At 33.8% G+C, this 14,459-nt stretch overlaps 1 protein-coding gene across 3 annotated transcripts in view; it reads right to left on the bottom strand.

The window, feature by feature from the left end:
- LOC145252734 (uncharacterized) overlaps nucleotides 1-14,075 on the bottom strand; it is a 676,168-nt gene extending 662,093 nt beyond the window's left edge. Inside the window, exon 1 of one of the 3 annotated variants that reach the window (XR_013863661.1) lies at nucleotides 12,193-14,062. The gene's annotated coding sequence lies outside the window, so the exon portion shown is untranslated. Of the gene's footprint in view, nucleotides 1-12,192 lie in introns of all 3 variants that reach the window. The other 2 variants (XR_013863662.1, XM_080112601.1) reach the window with 2 other exon arrangements.
- Between the last annotated feature and the right edge of the window lie 384 nt (nucleotides 14,076-14,459).

Here is a 14,459-nt window from a genome sequence, read left to right as displayed (position 1 = left end):
TATTAAATAAATAATTCTTCTGTAAACAAAGAGCGTTGAAATATCTATTGTAGATATTTCAGAATTTAAGTCCATCTTCATATTATTTGGATTCATTGGACTGTTGTTCCTATCTTGAGTGTGATTTTCACAACGTTTCGGTCGATATAACTCCCGATTTTCTTCAGGTGTATCTTGTCGAACTCGGGAATTTGGACGGAATTTCGAGTGGAACTCTTTATTTACTTCATGGGGGGTAGCATGCTCTATTTCCATCAGCCATGACTGGATAATAATTCGCAATTGTATTTTTCGGTCGCCCACATTAAGAATTGAACTTTCAACCTTCAGGAGAATATTACTTTTACAATTGATTTTTCCAAGTAATAAAATAAGTAATTCTGTAAAGTATAAAATTAATAATTCTGTAAAGTATAAAATAAATAATTCTGTAAAGTATAAAATAAGTAATTCTGTAAAGTATAAAATTAATATTAATTTTTATAAGACCATTCTAAGCAGATTAAAAGCTCAATATTCGAAATAGAACATTGATATAAGAAATTGAATTTAAACTCTGTAAATTAGAATTTACAACAAATTTATTATTCAACAAGGAATACAAGGTAAAAACTTAAACATTTTCTTTATTCCATGGATAAGAGCTATTCTTTGAAACTCTATGGAATACGGAAAATGTTTAATTTTTTGCCTACCATTCAAAAAAATTCTATTCATATAAATTTCTGCTAGTGTGTGACTATGTAGGTAATACTTACCCAAAGGTTAAATATGAGAATCTCCTAACACATATCGCACATTCTATTTGAATATAACGTTTGAAAACATCTGGGAATTTACAGGTGCAAGACTCTGTTATCTGAGAATATTTTCTTACCACAAGTACTTGTTCAAGCAAATACATTTGACGAGTGGTTCTTTGTGTTACATAGTGCTAGGTCAATATACTTGAGACAATATTCATTAAAGCCTCTTGACATAACTTCTGTAAACAAAGAGCGTTGAAATATCTATTGTAGATATTTCAGAATTTAAGTCCATCTTCATATTATTTGGATTCATCGGACTGTTGTTCCTATCTTGAGTGTGATTTTCACAACGTTTCGGTCGATATAACTCCCGATTTTCTTCAGGTGTATCTTGTCGAACTCGAGAATGTTTCTGTCGAACTCGTGAATTTGGACGGAATTTCGAGTGGAACTCTTTATTTACTTCATGGGGGGGTAGCATGCTCTATTTCCATCAGCCATGACTGGATAATAATTCGCAATTGTATTTTTCGGTCGCCCACATTGAGAATTGAACCTTCAACCTTCAGGAGAATATTACTTTTACAATTGAGTTTTCCAAGTACTTTAACCACTGCACAATAGGTCCTTGTGTGAAGAAGGTCGAAAGTTACATTGACCAAAACGTTGTGAAGATGACACTCAAGATGTGAACATTAGTCTGAAGAATCCAAATATGAATAACTAATCCTCATCTCAAAGTTTCAGAAAAGTAGCCTTTGATAATTCTTTACTATCACACCTTTAAAAATGAGTTACAGTGGCACAGACGTTAGAGTACTTGAAAAAATCAATTGTAAAACGTGATATTCTCCTGATGCTTAAAGATTCAATTCTCAGTGTGGGCAACCGAAAAATACAATTGCGAATTACTCTATTCAGTCATGGCTGATAGGACAAGAGCATGCTACCCCCCTGAAGTAAATAAAGGGTTCCATTCAAAATTCTGTCCAAATTCCAGAGTTCAACAGAAACATTTCCCGAGTTTGACAAGATACATCTGAAGAAGGTCGAAGGTTACATCAACCGAAACGTTGTGAAAATGACACTTAAAAAAAAATTCAGAAAAGTAATCCGGGATTACAATCACACACTTCCTTCAAAAATGAATTTAATTTAAAAAAAAAACAAAAAAAAAAAAACAAGCCAAAGTCGAAGTCTCTACTTCAATAGTCAAACTCATTTCATTTTTAGAACAAATAAATTGTTTGTTTTCAATTGAAAATGTTATTTATTACATGATTATGGTTGGAAAGTTCTTTCCTTCAGAACAGGTTGAGATGACAATGATGAAGATTTGTAGGCAGACTGAGATGATATTCCAAGAAATTCCAAAAAGCAATCGACTTGTATAGCCACACTCTTACTTTTTCAGATGTGTTTGGATATGCTCTCTTCTTCGTTTCCAAAAGCAAGTTAGTTTTCACAGGAAATTGTTAACTCAAAATATCTTCAACCAATGAAAATTGTTTTAAACCCAAAATCTAACAAGTCTGTCAAATTAACCAAACTGATAAAAACAGCGACCTGGTCAACACAATCAGATTTCTTCAATTGGTGAGCCCAAGAACGTCTGCTCGACACTCCCTTTCCATCTCCCTGCCTTTGGCTGGAAAAACTGAAAATGAACACCTCAAACATTCACATATAAGCCGCCTTCATTTCATGTGCGCACACACTAGTGAAACTCAGGCAAACAAACAAATTGCTACCCACTAATGTACTAACAGGACAAAGGTAAACGAACACAGATACGCTCTTTTCTTAAAATGTATGTTCTACACGCCATTTGTGCCAATTTTGGTGCTTGTATTACTAAGTGAAAAATTCTTACCCCATTAATTTTTTTTATTCCATTTTCACAAGGTACAGTGCCACTTCGATGTAGGGGGCTACTATCAGGGACATAAGCTACAGGGGCACTATGTAGGGAGTGGAGCAGCAAGATGTCTGTTCACATTTCACTTGAACTTCTGCATGTCAGTATATTTGGGAAAACAGGAACCCGGAAGGGAGTTCCAGAATCTAGCAGTTCTGGGGAAGTAACTATAAGAGTAGAAGGCCTTCTTACATCTAGAGATCTCTACTGTGTAGGGGTGAGATTTTGCTGATTGTCGATTTGTCAGGGGTTATTCAGCAAACTTGCAAAGACGTTGGCGTTTTTGAGGCAAGTAATTCTTGCACTCACTACAATTTTCTTTTTCTAATCTTGAAAAACTGCGGACAATGTCACTGAAAAAAAGTAAAAGTTACACTTTCGGTGATAACTTACGTTCTTTTCTTTGTCGAGACTCACAACTTGACCCATGTTGTAGTGAATGAAGCCTGGCATCTTCTATGACCTTGACCTTAAGGAATTCAGTCGTCTGATATTTTGACATAATTTTAACTTACGTTTCCAGGCAGAGTTATACGCTCTCACGACTGACATATGTCCTAATTTTTATTATTATCATTTTCTAGCGTTCTCTTCTGAAGCGGTTCAGACAAAACGGTTTCTAACAGTTTTTACTGTTTCTCTCGTTTGATTAATTTTCTCCTTTTTCATTGATAAAATATGCTTCCTCTGAAATTGATTCTAACTTTCTGTTGTTCCCAGAATCTATTCATAACGTTGTCCTAGTGTTACTTGTACAGCTTTTACACATTAAAAATTAAATAATTCATAAAATAAAGCAAATATAACAATAATTAGACTTTTTAGCCCGTTAAAAACGAGCAAAAGTTATGGCCCGTTGACTTAGATCAAGTGCTTTATGCTAAATTGATGATCGAATATGCTTAAATTTGTGATCATTTTTTCATTAAATACTAACTATTCATCGAATGGGTACCTTCGCTGCACCTTATCATAATAAATTCCCATACAAAATTTCAGGCAGATCAGTCCAGTAGTTTCCAAGAAAACTTCTAGAGTAAATGTGACATTGTGGTGACTAATCACTATTAATTTCTAACTGTGCATTGAATGGATACCACAATACTTAGTTCGCTACACCTTATCATAACAAAGTTCCACGCAAAATTTCAGCCAGGTCGGCCCAGTAGTTTCTGAGAAAAACGTAACAGACAGACAGACAGACAGACAGACAGACAAAAAGAAATATATATATATACAGATATATATATATATCGATATATATATAGATAGATAGATAGATATATAGATAATTTCTATTTATAAAGTGAGCCTTAAAGCACTGATAGTGATATTAAAAATTTTTTAAAAAACAAATTAACATAATTTTCAAGTTGTAATATTTAGTTGTAATACTTAGCATGTGCACGTGATATTAGGTTGTACTAATTTGCATATAGTTTTTTTTTTATAAAAAATTACATCATTATTCGTTATCAGTGTTCTCTAATACAATGACTCTTTTCATTTTATTAGTACACAAGCAGTTCAGCCCGGCCTTATGAACTGTTCATAACTTGCCCCACGTGTGAATACACTTTATTTCAATTGTTTAGAACAAAAATTGGCTGAGTAATTTGGTAGAGACGACAAAGATAAATTTTTTTTTTATCAAACTTTGACTCCAATTTTGACCCTCTTAACATTTATTTTTTTGGGCTCAACTCAAATTAAAAAGTTTGATCCATATCCAAGTAACCTACATTTAAAATTTCTATTGGCGGAGGAGTTTGGTAGAGTTTTCAAACGTCAAATCCTTGACAGCCAAATTTCTGGCCGAAAACTGATTAAAAAGATTTTCCCAAATCTCAATACTCCTTCTGTCAAATCTCGAGTCTCTAGACTGAAAATTGAGTTATTTGGTAAGAAAATACACACACACACACACACACACACACACACACACACACACACACACACACACACACACACACACACACACATTTTCACTTTTATAGATATATAAATAGACTAGCGGATGGAGAGGGAGCTTCCGCGGTCGTAAAATACGCTTTAATATATTTTAATTCATACAGATTTCGTATCTATTATTACAAATATTAAATATCTCTATTTCCACTATTATATAAAAGTCACTTTCTATGTGTGTGTGTGTGTGTGTGTATGGGTTCCTTCCTCATAGGTTCCGAAACGACTGAGTCTATCTTGCAAATTTCATACAAAGTTAATTTATATGTCCTGCAGTGCTCTTAGATATGTTTTGTACGGAAATTTATTCTGTAAGTATCGAAAATCAAAAAAATCCTATCCTAAAAACAGTTTTTTAAAGAATTTTTAGAAGGGAATTTTTATACATTACACCGGCAAGTGACATAATAAAATCTTAGCAAAGTATTTCTTCTTAAACAAAAAAAAAAAACAAAAACAAAAAATCCAACAAAAACAGGATTATTGATATCTGGAGGTATATATATATATATATATATATATATATATATATATATATATATATATATATATATATATATATATATATATGATCCCCTGTTCATGCCAGGGTGTACCTTAACATTTTATTTTAATTTTTTCTTCCATTTTTAGTTTTTAAACTTTTAATTCAACTTAAGATAAAAGAACATTTACCATTTAAAATCGCCGTAAATCATTTTTTCTTTTGCATATTTTAAAACTAAACATTAATACGAAGTAACTTTTCCAGGGCATTCATCGTAAAGCCCAAATATCAGCTGACGTGATATTGTAAACAAACACAGATGGAATTTGATGAACGACATTATTATTCTTATCTTTTCATTTAAAAAATTTTTTTTGTGAATTAATCCACCAGAAAAATTATTCCTCGTAATATATAATCGATAGAGGATTGAGTCTATAATAATACATACGCAATCTGCATGAATTAAAATATCATGTTTAAGTATTGTACGACCGGGCAATGCCAGGCGTCCAGCAAGTTATATATAGTACTGATTTCAAAAGTTTTTTTTTTGTTTTTTTTAATGACTTGGGTATCATTAGCTAGAATTGAAACCAGCTACGTTCCCTGCCATTTGAGCTATCGGCAGATAGATAAGAAATTTTTTTAATTATACTACTTCAAGCTACGAATAAATTTGCGCATGTGTAAAAGTAATAGAAATATGTCGGTAAGTAGAAATGAACATTTTGCATTTCAACTTGCTGGCATTTCTGTATGCGTTATTCATCCATCCAAACAAAAAGTTTACTTGTTATAAGCCATCCTTTGTATATGATTACTATTTCCTGTTAATTTCAGTGTTATGTGACCAGTAGTTTAAGATTTTATCGGTTAAATATTTTCCCGGGGACAAACATACATGCATCTACTATACTATTTATATAGATGAGAGTTCTATTTATACATTTATTTTTGCCTCATGGATACAAAATTATCATTTCATATGTGGCAGGTTTTTTTTTTTAATTTTTTTTTTTTTACTATTTTCAGGTCAAGTTATTTTTAGTGTTTGTAATCCAGATACCCCACCAAAAAAGTCCCACATATGGGTACACAGTCAAACAAGTAAATGGGTATCCCTCGCCGCTATCCTCACATTAATTTCATTAAGATATTAAATTTCACCATAATGCATTTCGGTTTAGTCATCATACGCATGTCAGCCATTTTATTTTTTGGTTAAAGCGTATATTACAAACAATGTATCCATTCAAAACATACCGTGGCTGAGCAAATATATATATATGTGTGTGTGTGTGTGTGTGTGTGTGTGTGTGGTGTGTGGGCTTTGGTTTTAATGTCTAATGTAACCAAAATTAATGCCTAATTATATATATATATATATATATATATATATATATATATATATATATATATATATATATTGTTTTGAAAATATAATTAAACACTAACACGTGTTTCGTTGTCTACGACTCACCAGAGTGGCTGAATCTAGCGAGATTCGAAATCAGGACCCCACGGTAATGAGCCTAAACTCTTAACTCAAACACAAATAACATCTAAGTATCGCGATATATCCAAACAGTCATTGTAACATGTTTATTCAGCTCGAAAAACATACAGTGTTTACCGATGTATTGGAAAATTAAAAATGGCGTCGGACTCGCTTTTGGACACAGTAAGTTTGGGAAAATGAGTTCAAAATAAAAAAAAACACTATACAAAATACTGTTAAAAACTCACTCAATATATGTTACCGTAACATAGCCTGATATATATTCGGCGGGTTTCTAACAGTTTGTATAGTTTTTATTTTTAACTCATTTTTCCAAACTTACCTGTTCAACAGAGAGTCCGGCAGTCCGGCACCATTTTTAATTTTCCAATACATCAGTAAACACTGTATGTTTTTCGAGCTGAATAAATATTTGACATTAAATAAAAAACATTAAAAAAAATTATCCACTTAGGTAGAAAAGTAACTTATCTTGCCTTTTGATAACATTTATTTGTTATATATTTGTTTTTTGTTTTTTTGACAACTTTTTCGAATCTATGTGTATAGTAATACAAACCCGACAAAATCAATAATTTCTTTCATTAGATAACTTTTTCGCAAAAAAAAAAAAAAAAAAAAAAAAAAAAGACTCACTAACAATACATGCAGATTGCAGCGTGTTTGGTGTTAACGTTTACCAGTCTCGGAATTTTAGTACTTACATCGAAAATTTCTCGGATACCTAATCCTAAAAAGTACCAAAGGAAGTTTATTTGTACCAAATATACCTGAATTGCAGAAAAGATTGTGAATTTTATTAACGACTAGCAGGGTGACACAACGTTGTCCGTTATTGAATGATGATCAATAAATGTTTCATGTTCTCATATTTTTTTTATTGATAGCCCATTTTTCAATTAAATCGATTGCTTTCCTGCTCTAATTGGGGGCCCATCGCGATGCATCTAGAGAAAGCTTCACATACCTCTCGCAGTGACTACGTTCACAATATACTGTAGGCTACATTGCACTGTAGAGAAACCTACTGTTGATTTTATAAAACTACTTTTATATATAATGGCGTACGTTGTGTGAAATTTCATAAAAATCGATCCAGCCGTTTTCAAGTCCATAGGGAACCAACTCACAGACACACAGACAAACAGATACACAGATAAAGTTTTTTTTTTAATAATTGTAGAGATAGAGATTCGACGGGTGGCATGTTTTGTGTGTGTGTGTGTGCGTGTGTGTGTGTGTATGTAGGGGGGTCACTTTGTACTTATGAATATACTTATTATATTACAGTCCGGTGAGTTTCATGCACATTCGGATTTACATCTTTTTACTGATGACATGATCACCAAAGTGCCCTCATATCATTGGACAACGATACAATAAAGGCTGTTGGACCTTCGTGACTGAAACTTGATGGACAAGCCAGGCATAGACTGAAATTTATTTGTACCAAATGTGGTTGGATTGCCGGAAAGAGTGTGGATTTTATTAACGATTCCATGGGCGGCATTTTATTTGGGAAGGGCAGGGGTCACCCTCTACAAAAGCAAGTTGAATGAGTCAATTCAACAAAATAAATTTCAAATGCGGCATTCCGGCATATTTCTCGAGACGTTTCATTGTTGCATTACTGCCGCTGTTTTCTGGGCGGTGATAGCTGACTTGGCGTCGCCGACGAAACATCTTCCAACAGATATTTTAACTGAACTTATCACATTCTTAGACGAATTATTATTATTATTATTATTATTATTATTATTATTATTATTATTATTATTATTAGTAGTAGTAGTAGTAGTAGTAGTAGTAGTAGTAGTAGTATCATTATTATTATTATCATCATTATTATTATAGTAGTTGCATAGTAGTAGTAGTAGTTTCGCGTAAGAATAATACTTTTCTGTAAAAAAATGTTTATTTACTTTTAAGAATGTTTCACACAAAAAGAGAAAGTTAACAATTAAAAAAAAAAAATATTACACATTTATTAAATAAAAGTAAGAATTGTTCATATTGTTCCATTTATTTTCATATAAAATGTTAATAAATAATAAAAAATAATATTAAACATTATTATATAATACAGAATAAGTTCTCATCTAGTGCACTGCATCTGCATCATATTGCCGAATAATTTTTAATAATACTAACCATAAATTCATTCACTGAAAACGTTTTTGATAATAATAATAATAATAATAATAATAATAATAATACATAATAATAATAATAATAATAATAATAATACATAATAATAATAATAATAATAATAATAATAATAATAATAATTACAGTATAACCCCTGGATACGGTTTTTCAGGTTACGATGCGGAATACGATGTTTTTTCCAGTCCCTGGTTACAGTATTTGCCCCGCCTTACGGTTTTCTTTATAATGTTATTTGATTATATGTGTGTTATATACTGTATTGTATTTTGTTACTATTTTTTATACCGTATCCCGGGGTTCTACTGTACAATACTAATAATTCGTGCAAGAATGTGATAAATTCCTTCAGTTAAAATATGTGTTGGTAGATATTTCGTCGAGGGCGCCAAATCAGCTATCACCGTTTAGAAAAGAACAGCAGTAACGCAACATTGGAATGCCTCGAGAAATATGCCGGAATGCCTTAAATACTTTGCATACAACTTTTAAACTAGTCATCAAATGCAGGGAACTAACTAACCAGCAGAGCGTTACCATTGTTGGCCTATCCGGCATGTGTATACAGTGCTATGGTGTATAGAAATGAAATCTAGCCAGTTATGGTTGAGGACAGACGTTGCATGGTGGGTATTTAGTTCTCTCCCACTGCAAGAACTGTGACACCAGGGTCCGAAAAGGAGAGGCACTGACCTGCAAAAAGTGTCTGGGCAGCCTCGTCGGCATCCCCCAGTAAGGGCGCCTCAGGCTATTAGCAATAAACTACTCCCTTCTCAAAGAGAGAAAGCAAAGCCTGGGAGGGTGGACCTCCTAGAACTGCATAGAACCAGCATTACATCGTAATCAACAGGGATGAGGTCGTTACGGGAACGGTTTAATATCTGTTGAATTTTGGGGCCAAGGATAAAAAAATCCCCAGCCGGGTTGCATGGCGAGAAATGGTTCAAGAATGATACCATAATGTGAATCTTAAAAACAAACTTAGATCTGATAACCTCAACAGAAGATTAAATCGGGACAGTGTAGAAATGCAGAACAGGAGACCTCGATGGTCTGGCCGCAGAGAAAGAATAGTTCCTGGATACGTTTCTTAGACATGACATAATCTGTGGAAAAGTTGAGATAGCAGAGTCAGTTCACCAGGTAAAGGCCAAGGAAAACATGATAGGAATCAACCAAGGGAAGAGTCGATCAAGCATATGTACGTAGTGTGATGATATATGGATGTGAAACATGGCCAGTGAGGGTTGAAGACATGTGGTGCATGGATAAAATTGATATGAGAATTATACAATGAATATGTATTAGAGAGGTTCTCAACCAGGGGTAAATTTACCACTAGGGGTAAAAAAATTATATAGTCGAGGGTAAATAATTGAAATATCTGATAATTCCAAAATAATAATTTTTATTTCAGATTGTGTCACATCAAAGAAACGTACATACTCGGATTCATACATCAAACATGGCTTTGTCTTCGTTGTTGTAGATGGTGTGTAATACTAATTTTTATACAAAAGTCCTAAACAATAAAATGGTTCCTAGGTTTGTTCTACTATACACATAGATTCGAAAAAGTTGTCAAAAAACAAATATATAACAAATAAATGTTATCAAAGGCAAGATAAGTTACATTTCTACCTAACTGGATAATTTTTTAGTGTTTTTATTTAATGTAAGATGTTTATTCAGTTCAAAATTCATTCAGTGTTTATTTGAAAAAGACAAATAGCAGAGAGGTCTCTCTTGACTACGTTAAGTTTGGGAAAATGAGTTTAAACTAAAAAAAAATATGTAAAATACTGTTAGAAACCCACCCAATATATGTTACCATGACATAGACTGACATATATTGAGTAAGTTTGTAACAGTATTTTGTATAATTTTTTAGTTTGAACTCATTTTCCCAAACTTAACGTATGCAAAAGAGACCTCGTCGCCATTTGTCTTTTTAAATTTATCGATAAACCCTGAATGGTTTTTGGACTGAATAAACATTTTACATTAAATAAAAATTCCTAAAAAACTTTTCCAGATAGGTAGAAGAGTAACTTATCTTGCCTTTGATAACATTTATTTGTTATATATTTGTTTTTTGACAACTTTTTCGAATCTGTGTGTATAGTAAAACAAACCCAGGTTCTTTTTTATCTTCTTTTTCTCTCACTTTATGATGGCTAGGAATTTTTTGTATGGGAGTAGGGGGTAAATAAAGAAATATATAAAGCTGAAGGGTTAATGACGGAGGAATTATTAAGAATGGCTGGTGTATTGTGAGTCCTAAAGACAGGCTTAAATCTGATGACCCCAGAGGAAGATTTAATCTGTACAGTTATAGGGAGATGTGTGCAAAACAGGAGACTTCAATGGTATGGCCGCGTTGAAAGAATTGCTGAGAGTTCCTGGGTTAGTCAGTAAAGAACAGTTAAGGTAGCAGGATCAGTTTGTAGATAAAGGCCACGGAGGGAGTGATAAAAATGGACTTGAGAAAAAGAGGGATAAATGAAGACCTGGGCGGAGATAGGCTACTTTGAAAGTCAATTTCTAAAAGCCTTCCAACGTGCCATGCCAGAGTGTAAAAGGGACGTTAACCCGGTGATGATGATGCTGATGATGATGATGATGATGAGGAGGAGGAGGAGGAGGAGAGTGATGATGAGGATGTAGGTGATAATGAACCACATGGGCAGACAGACTGACAGACAGACAGATGTCTATTCTATTATCATATATTTAATCTGGGACATTAAATAGGTTGTGGTTTTGATTACTACCCCCTGGGGGTGGGATTAGAACCCTTGCAAACTTAGAAGGTTTTGAATTGTAATAGATGTATGGAAGAAGAAAAAAAATACCTAAGACGTATATCAAAATATTTCTTCTTTCTCTCTTTAGAAGTTTAATAACTTTGTTTAAAAAAATAAAATAAAATAAAAAACAGGGCTTTCAATACTTTTTTAGTACAATACGTACAATTCTTTCTTTCTTTTTTTCTTTTTTTTTTTGTAATTGTAGGTCAAAGGTCACGTAAAAGAATTTCTTATGTACGCGGAATAATCACAAGTTAATCGATTTCATTGTACCAGAAACCGTAGGATGTTGATGATGAAGAGGAGGGGCTGAAATCTTCCATCAATTTCTAAGCTGGCTTCACGTACTGAGGAAGGAGAGTTGCCAAAATTCTATGATTAGATGTAAACACACTGGCTGGCTAATCAGACTCCACATGTGCTTGTCTTCTCAGAGATAGCACCAACTAGCTAGCACGAAATATATCAAGATGAAAAAGAAGAAGAAAAAAAGATTGGTACTCATAACGGGACTCGCTACAACTGCTACTAAAGTCGATTTGTAAAAAGGAGAAAAGTTAAAAAGCACTCACCTTTAAGTTTTTTGTTGTTGTTGTTGTTGTTGTTGTTGTGTGTGTGTGTGTGTGTGTGTGTGTGTGTGTGTGTGTGTGTGTTACTTTTTTTCCAAATTGTAATAGGTTTTGCTTTTTAGCGCATTCTTTAAACGACTGGTCTGTGTTTGTGTTTGTTTTAGAAATATTGATAATTGTGTTGAGGTCTGTAGAATTGCCAGAAAGTCTGAAGACTTATTTAAGTCTTTGCATTAAGTTGCTGATTTTTTTTTTCTTTCTGTGTATGTGTGTGTGTGTTATACAAGTAAATATATCCTTGGTGGAGTCTGCTGTACAAATTAGTTGTTTTCACGAGTCTGTTAATGCTAAGTATTTATTTTGTTTTTGTTTGTTCCAATGTGTTAGCTGAACACCAAACCTGTGTCTAGTTTTAAAATGTATACGAACTTTGTTTTGCTTCTGAATAATATCACTTAGTTTTAGATCTGATTCAATCTTTAGATTTTTTTTTGTTTGTTTTTTTAAACAACTTAGAACGTGGGTCTACTATTCGTGGTTGTGTCTAACGAAGGACTTCGGGGAGTTGAGCGGCGAGATATATGTTCACATTACATTTAAACTTCTCCAGGTTAGTACAGTCGTGGAAGCAGGAGACAGGAAGGGAATTCCAAAGTATAGTAGTCCGAAGGAAGAAACTATTAGGGTAAAACTTTTCTGGTATTTATGGACTTCAACAGTAAAAGTGTTGGAATTTTGCTGTTTGTCTCGGGAGGATGTACGTCGAGGGGGTGGGGCACAAGTGCTATGAATTCATCAGAGCACATTTCATTAAAGTACTTCTTGCAAAACACGCACAGGGGTGCGACATTAGGAATAAAAAAAATGTTTAAATATAATAATTTGGTGTATTTGTTGTTGTTGTTGTTGTTGTTGTTGTTGTCTTTTTATTTACTTTACTAACTTAAAAAAATAAATAAATAGAAAATAAATCTCTTTCTTTTGGGGGATATCCGTGAGATTAATGTTAAGAGTTCCAATGTCGCGTTTTATTATTATTATTATTATTATTATTATTATTATTATTATTATTATTATTATTATTATTATTTAGTTAAAAACACACAAAATAAGCAGTGAGATTCTTACATGTGATCACAAATTGGTTCTTTTTGCTAATTCCATCACATCTGTTTTTGTTTGTTTGTTTTAAAGAAACACGTGAGCGAAGGGAAATCTAATGACGATGATGGAGCTTCGATGAGAGCCCCATCACTTCTTCTTCGACAACGTACCGACCATCATCCTTCTTCCATCGCTGGCCAAACCGGCGTGTATCGAAGAACTACAAGAAGAAAGCATCCAGGCACCATGCGCACACATTCACTCGACAACAGACACCAGAATCCGTTGGAGCAAACGCTGCGTCTATGAGAGACTGGTATATCTCAACTACCAATTCAATCTTTGGGTTTTTGGCTAGGAAAGAGAGAGAGAGAGAGAGAGAGAGAGAGAGAGAGAGAGAGAGAGAGAGAGAGAGAGAGAGAGAGAGACTCTGAAAGGGGAGAAGAGGCTGTTGGTGTGGTGTTGGTGTTCTTCCTCCCCTTATTCCTCTTGGTTCTCATTCTCTTTTTTTTCTATTTCTTCCTCTCCCTACCACTTCTGGCAGAGGCTGCTGCTGTTGATTCAGATGCTGTTCAATTCCTTCCCCACCCCCTCTCTTTCTTCCCTCGTAATAAGCAACGGGACAAGAGTTGATGGTGTCCTGTTCGAGGTTCCAAATATCGCACAAACCGCACCGACCTCTCCTATTTTTGGTGTTGGGGGAGGGGGGACAGAAACGAAGAAGGAGGCTGAGTGAGGAGGTGTGAGGTGTTGGATGTTGGACTGTCTTCCTTGAAAATAGATGTGATGTCTAGCCTTAAGCAGACTCTCTCTCTCTCTCTCTCTCTCTCTCTCTCTCTCTCTTTCTCTCTCTGCTTGGCTCACACGGTGCTAAACCATAGTCATTTGGGACAAAATAAGTATAAGGACACACACACACACACACACACACACACACACACACACACACACACACACAGACTCTCCTGTCGAATTCCGTCGTATCACACACACACACACACACACACACACACACACACTATTGCGTATATTTAGGCATTATTTGTTCATTTAAACAAACATTGTTAAAGACAACAGAAAGCTTCTGTTTTATAATATATTTTTTATTTTTTCAATTTTTCGTTTTTTGTATATACGTCGAAAGTATAGATATATGGTCCAAACAA

Source organism: Euprymna scolopes, chromosome 29, assembly GCF_053919585.1.
Source record: "Euprymna scolopes isolate OS-2025 chromosome 29, ASM5391958v1, whole genome shotgun sequence".
Classification (NCBI taxonomy): domain Eukaryota; kingdom Metazoa; phylum Mollusca; class Cephalopoda; order Sepiida; family Sepiolidae; genus Euprymna; species Euprymna scolopes.
Note: the sequence above shows the minus strand (reverse complement) of the source record. Positions and strands in the feature narration are given on the sequence as shown.